This window comes from Scylla paramamosain, chromosome 8 (assembly GCF_035594125.1).
Source record: "Scylla paramamosain isolate STU-SP2022 chromosome 8, ASM3559412v1, whole genome shotgun sequence".
Classification (NCBI taxonomy): Eukaryota; Metazoa; Arthropoda; class Malacostraca; order Decapoda; family Portunidae; genus Scylla; species Scylla paramamosain.
In genome coordinates this window covers 19,630,339-19,637,039 of record NC_087158.1, presented here as the reverse complement: position 1 = coordinate 19,637,039, position 6,701 = coordinate 19,630,339, and the positions used below count along the sequence as shown (strand labels likewise).

Below are 6,701 nucleotides of genomic sequence, written 5' to 3'. Positions count from 1 at the left end.
ATAATAATAATAATAATAATAATAATAATAATAATAATAATAATAATAATAATAATTACTACTACTACTACTGTAAAGATCGTAACATCCTGCTGTATTTACCATAAGCCTCCTCTTTTTTATCATGACCACCACCATCATCACCATCACAACTATAACCACTATCACCACAATTACCACTACCGTACTCCACTTCACTGCCATCACCCTCATCACCTCCCCCACCGTCACCATCCCACCGCCATCACCATCAGTTCAACACCTTCACTGCCATCAGCCTCTTCATAACCTTCATTATCACCGTCACTACTATAACTACCATCACCTTAACTTTCAATTCACTTCCTTCACTGTCATCACCCTTACCACTATCACTATCACCATTCACTACCGTCACCCTCACCACCTCACCTCTCCACACGTCACAGTCGTCACCATAATCACTGCGGCACAATGCGTCACTTTTCATCCCTGCCCGCTGCCGCAATCCATCTTTAAGGTCACGTGAACCTCATTACTCCCTCGTCTCCGCTCCTCGTAATGACCTCCCCTCTCACACGCTCTCCCTCTCTCTCTCTCTCTCCTGTGCATCCTTCTATTCACTTCGCTAAAATTTTTCATTCATATCTCTTTTGCATTATTATCGAGCTGGATGTATAGAGAGTTGCTTTCCGTTCATGTCCCTTATCCTTATTCTGTCACGAAGCACCTCCTCCTCTTTCTCTTCTTCCTTTTCTTTTTTCTTTTCCTTGTTTTTGCCCTTGTTCTTGTTGTTGTTGTTGTTGTTGTTCTTCTTCTTCTTCTTCTTTTACCCCCTCCCCCTCTTCCTCCTCCATCCAACAACTTCAGGAGAGAGCAAAGGTGTTTTCATTTGGATTTTTCTCGCCAAATATTGGTTTATCTCCGTCCTGCTTTGCGGTGGCCGAGAGGGAAAACTTTCTTAATTCCAAAGACGCAAAACTTGACTCATGGTAAATTATTCCAACATTTTTTTTTTTCTTTGCGGAGAGGGAGGGGAAGATGGAGTTCCTTGTGGATGGATTTACTGTTGTTATTATTATTATTATTATTATTATTACATTATCATTATTATTACTATTATCATTATTAGTGTTGTTGTTACGGTGGCCAACAACAGCAAGAAAAGAAATTAACTTGCATTTCTTTTCTTTTTCATTATACACGCGACAAAAGATAAACAGGTGAGTGAAAATGACGAATGTTTAACGAAAACGAAGAAGGAAATGCAGCCCCGCAGGAAGAGGAGGAGGAGGAGGAGGAGGAGGAGGAGGAGGAGGAGGAGCAGGAGGAGGAGGAGGAGGAGGAGGAAGAAGAGGAAGAGGAGGAGGAGGAGGCAGAAGAAAAGAAAGACTGGGGTGCAAGGGATAGGAAGGCAAGGAGGCAGAAAGGGAAGGAGGTGGGAGAGAAAGAGAAGGAAGGAGGGGGGGAGGCGGGGAGGCAGGGAGGCAGGGACAGGGGGAAGGAGGGGTGGAGGGGGACTGATGGAAATGAGAAGACTCGTAAAAACAGAGTGAAACCTGAAACAGCAAGTGAAGCAGTATTCAAATATGTGTTCACGTCACTCCATCACGCTTTAGTGGTTAGTGTGTGTGTGTGTGTGTGTGTGTGTGTGTGTGTGTCAGAACTCTACAAGAACGAAGTAACCTAGATATTATTAGAACAAGAAAATGAGAGAGAGAGAGAGAGAGAGAGAGAGAGAGAGAGAGAGAGAGAGAGAGAGAGAGAGAGAGAGAGAGAGAGAGAGAGAGAGAGAGAGAGAAATCACAAACAATGGAAGACAACAACTATTGCTCACAACGGAATGGAAATATCATATGAACACACTACAAGAGGCAACTTAGCAATAGCAGCACGCGTTCAAAGGTGTATAACGAGGCTTTTGCTGCACTACAAAGGCCGAGGAATATGGAGAGTAATGGCTAAATTAAATACGTATACTGTACACAACTTTTTACGACCCCAGTGAAGCAAGTTAGACGGTTATTAGAGAAGATTCTTTTGAGATTTTTCTTGATATTTATTTCCAAGGAACAATAATACCTTCTCTCTCTCTCTCTCTCTCTCTCTCTCTCTCTCTCTCTCTCTCTCTCTCTCTCTCTCTCTCTCTCTCTCTCTCTGTTATTTTTGTTCTTTTACTAATTCAATCTGCATCGCTCTCGTCACCCTTTCCCTATTTCTATTTTAGTTTGTGTGTTTCTTCCCCTTTCTTTTTCCTTTTCCCTCACCTCCTCTTCCTACAACTCTTCCACTTTTTATTTCCCCTGTACCACCACCACCACCTCCTCCTCCTCCTCCTCTTTTTCTCTTCATACTTTGTCTCCACTGTCGAATTTATGTCTCCACTCTCTTTTCGTTCTCTTTCGACACACTCTCCCTCTTTCTTTTCTAACTCCTCTTTCTCTTTCTCTCCTCTTCCTCCTCCTCCTCGTCTCCCTTTCACGATTCACGCAAGACATGCAACACACAAACTACGCATACACAAATTCACATACGGCATAACTCGGATAAATGTACAACTTAAAAAGGGGGAAAAAAACATGAATATAACGCGGGATGAAAAAAAATAAAAAAAACAATAAATCTCCCTTGCTATTCGTACCAATGGGTGGGAATCGAACAGTGACCACCCACCTACCCATCCACCCACCAACCAACCATTCCTTCCTTACTTCCCTCCTTGTTCGGCCAACGCAGGAGGGATTTGTCCACCACCAGAGGACCGCCGCTTCTGTGCTTCCTCGCTTGCTTTCATCCGCTGCTCGCAAACACAAACACGGGAGAATAAGTAAAGGAAAAACGAGGCATTCACGTGTGTCTGAGCGGACCGGTCATCTGGTTGGTCTGGTCTGGTCTGCGCGGCTGCGATTTCCAGACCCGATGAGAAACGCTTCTGATCCAATGGTACACTATTTCTTTACGTATCGATGATGTTTTTTGCTGTCTCTGGCTCGCTTTACCTCGCCATCCCCAGGTAAACGGAAGGGATAGGGTGGGGGAAGCAAGGGGGAAAGGTACGAAGAGAAAGCAGGTGGGTGGGAGCGTAAGGGGAAGAGACTGGGATATGTGGGAAGGGAAGGTAGGATGTAAAGGTACGCAGGAAGAGATAGTAAGAGCGAGGATGAAAAAGGGGATGAATCAGTGTGGAGGATAGAGGAGATGGCACGCGGCAGGCAGTAAGAGGAAGAGGACAAACCAGGAGGCCAAATGGCAAACTGATTTCGTCGTTTCCTTTTCACTCACGTCCAAAAAAGGAAAACTAATACAAGGGCAGGAGTCCGCTGATCCGAGGGAGTAAAGAGAGGAATAGAAAGATGGAAGAAACACACACACGCAGCGTTTATATTTTCCTCTCTGCCTCTTGTTTGTGATATAGATTATGTTTTCACGTCTGCATTTAATCTCCCTTTAATAATACTCGTGTTTTCCTACACTTTGTTGCCCTGTTATATACATTTCCCTGACAGTTTCTGGATCTTTCAAATGAGTGCTCTCTCTCTCTCTCTCTCTCTCTCTCTCTCTCTCTCTCTCTCTCTCTCTCTCTCTCTCTCTCTCTCGCTCGCTGCAGAATCACAACGCACCATTCTTGCATCTTTCTCTATTCGCTTCTCGTTAATTCTTTTTGTTACCTGCTTCTTGAATTACAGCTGGCTAGCCTCCTTATACATTCCTATTTTTCCTTCACGCCCGTATTCTTGTATCTAGGCACGAGTATTCAAATTAATGGTAAATGGTACGGTCTAAGCGCCCAGGTCTAAGCGCCCATGAGGTGTATTGTGTACGTATATGAACTGGTCTTTTGTATTCTCCTTCCTTATTATTATAATTATTTTTTTTGTTTTATGTTAAGAGGGATAATTAATGGGATAAAGGATGTGCGGGTTGCCTAGTTGTGCTCCTCGTGTGTTTTCTTTCCTGTAGAGTTCGACCTGAAAGTGTTTGAAAGACCTGCGCTTCTTCATGCTTCTTGCCGCCACCAAAGAGCACGAAGATTGATTGCTCGACATGACACCACACTGAAACGGATCGTGTGTGTGTGTGTGTGTGTGTTTCGTAGATGATAGTTTATGCCAACATAACTTAGGTCAAAGCACCTCCCGTTCCATTAACACCACAACACCACGCAACACTGCACACGTGCGCGCACACAAAAACAAACAAACAAACACAAACACACACACACACACTGACAATCGCTTTACAAAAATCATAACTTTCCTCTTAAAAAAAAATACAGTAAATACAGTACCTGCTGTAGTATGTATGCATGAATGTGTGTGTGTGTGTGTGTGTGTGTGTGTGTGTGTGTGTGTGTGTGTATGAACATCAGCCGCACCCGTGCCATTAGAATGAATGTGACGTTTGAGTAATAAAAATGGACATTCATCAGCGCGGGAAAAAAACGGGCATCAGGGGCCGCCATTGCCGTGCACACACCTGCTGAACGAGTCCATCGCAGGTGTTTTGTAATAATTCGCCTCGACAGATAGACGCACTTACTCTTTGTCCAAATTTATCGCATACTTGCCATTATTTCCCGTACTCTCATTGCAAAGGAGAGAGAGAGAGAGAGAGATGAGAGAGAGAGAGAGAGAGAGAGAGAGAGAGAGAAGAGAGAGAGAGAGAGAGAGAGAGAGAGAGAGAGAGAGAGAGAGAGAGAGAGAGAGAGAGTCACAAACGACGGTGGTAATAGTAATAATGATAATAAGAACAATAATAAAAGTGATAATGATAATGATAATAATAATAATAATAATAATAATAATAATAATAATAATAATAATAATAATAATAATTACCTTAATAACAATACTAATCATTAATCCGGTGGAAGTCTGCCTGTAGCCGATACAGAAAACAAGCAGCCATAAATACAATACACACCAAATCACGATTCAATATCAAGAAGTGGAATGTCTAAAGAGGAATTTGTTTAAGTGGTTGTCGAAGAGAATAACGCGGGCCAAAAACTGAATGTATGGGGATCAACAACATGTAATAACGGACACAGAAGTACAGAGGAGAAACCACTTGTTAAGTGCAGGCTCACCCTAAGAGGTTCCTACATAGAGTGAAAATAATCGATTTGAACCAAAGTTGACTTTCTGCCATGACGTGAAACATGAAAACTTGCTAAATTAGGACAAATAAGTTAAGAACTGTATAGAGAAGATTGAAGAGATGATTAAAATATTACATGATACTAGAAACACCAACACCAATAAGAGAAGTGAACTGAAAATATAAGAGGCAGAAAAGCAAGACGACAAACACAAGACTCGGCGGAGGGGAGATATGAGGAAGACGGAAGAGGAGCAGTGTTAGATTCAGCTGGAAGTGTCTAAGTGAGAAGTCTATTTTTTTTTTTCTGCAGAGAATAGATTCATACTGGTTCCATACTGACATCCTGTCATTTTTCTTATATCTATGAGAAAAAAAAACATGAGCTAGTTATATAATTGTGCTGTAGGGCAAGAAAGATTACTGCAACCATTTCAAGAAAATGCAATATGAAGTAGAGAAAATTCGCGCGTTGCGTTAGTAGAGGTGAAGAATAAGATGAGGGAAGGATAGAAAACGGGAGGTTGAGTGAGATAGCAAGGATCAGTGTTGCCGACAAGTAGGAGGAAAGGTAATTAATTATCGGAGTGATACTATTAAATATAGAATGGAGGGTCGAGCATCGGGGAATGTGGTGTTCACAAATTGTACTCATGTTCGATATTATGTGCTAGTCCCAGACAGCAATTTCCAAGTAATGGATTCAAGAAAGTTTAGTAATATGCCGAGTATAATGTGACAAGCAATGAACTCAGACGAGCATTCACTGTTCGCCACCACCACCACCACCCACGTCGATTTTCGTGTCTCAAAAATTTAAAGACTGCCACTGTGAACGCCACTCGCTTACGTTAACAAGACTTCAAACATTCAGTAACTATTAATTATGAATTAAACAAGACAGAGAGAATTAAAAGGTGTTAACGTAAAACAGTTTGGCAACTCTTAATTCCCCAGCGCTGCGTCGTCACCGGCTCCTCACCCATCAGGCTAATGACGCATCAGATCTCACCCTACAATATATGTCCATACACATTCATTACGCATTCAACATACCTGCTGGGTACTTAGGAACAGTCTTCGGGAAGGACTTCGGAAATTGTTTCATTTCGACCACAAACACGTAGACGTCAGCACAATGCCCACCACACAAACGCACCTCGCAAGTAACCCGGCGCTACTGACGTCTGGCAAGGCGAGCGTGGCGAGTGGTTCATTATTTCGAAACAGCTCGAACTTGAATGATGCATTTAAATACTAGAACTAAATGTCTGTAGAAAGCGGAAAGGTTTCACAGGCATGAAGAAGTTTGCTCAAACGAGGAAATGAAAATAATTTTGCACTGAGTTGTACGGTATTTTTCCATGTGCCGCAGTAACAGTAATAAGTATTATAAGTGCTTTTTAGTTTAACTATTTGCAGCTCAGCACAGCCTTGGGTTATTTTATTTGTGTAATGTCTGCTTCTTCATATAGTAATACCACAACCTCCGCCAACACCACCAACGACGAAGACAACAACAACAATAACAACAACAACAACAACAACAACAACAACAACAACAACAACAACAACAACAACAACAACAATAACAACAACAACAACAACAACAACAACATCAA

General features: G+C 42.2%; 1 long non-coding RNA gene across 1 annotated transcript in view; it reads right to left on the bottom strand.

The window, feature by feature from the left end:
- The window catches only part of LOC135102594 (uncharacterized), a 15,005-nt gene extending 8,620 nt beyond the window's left edge, over positions 1–6,385 (bottom strand). Inside the window, exon 1 of the long non-coding RNA XR_010269697.1 lies at positions 6,136–6,385. This is a non-coding gene — a long non-coding RNA (uncharacterized LOC135102594). The remainder of the gene's footprint in view (positions 1–6,135) is intronic.
- Positions 6,386–6,701: the final 316 nt, after the last annotated feature.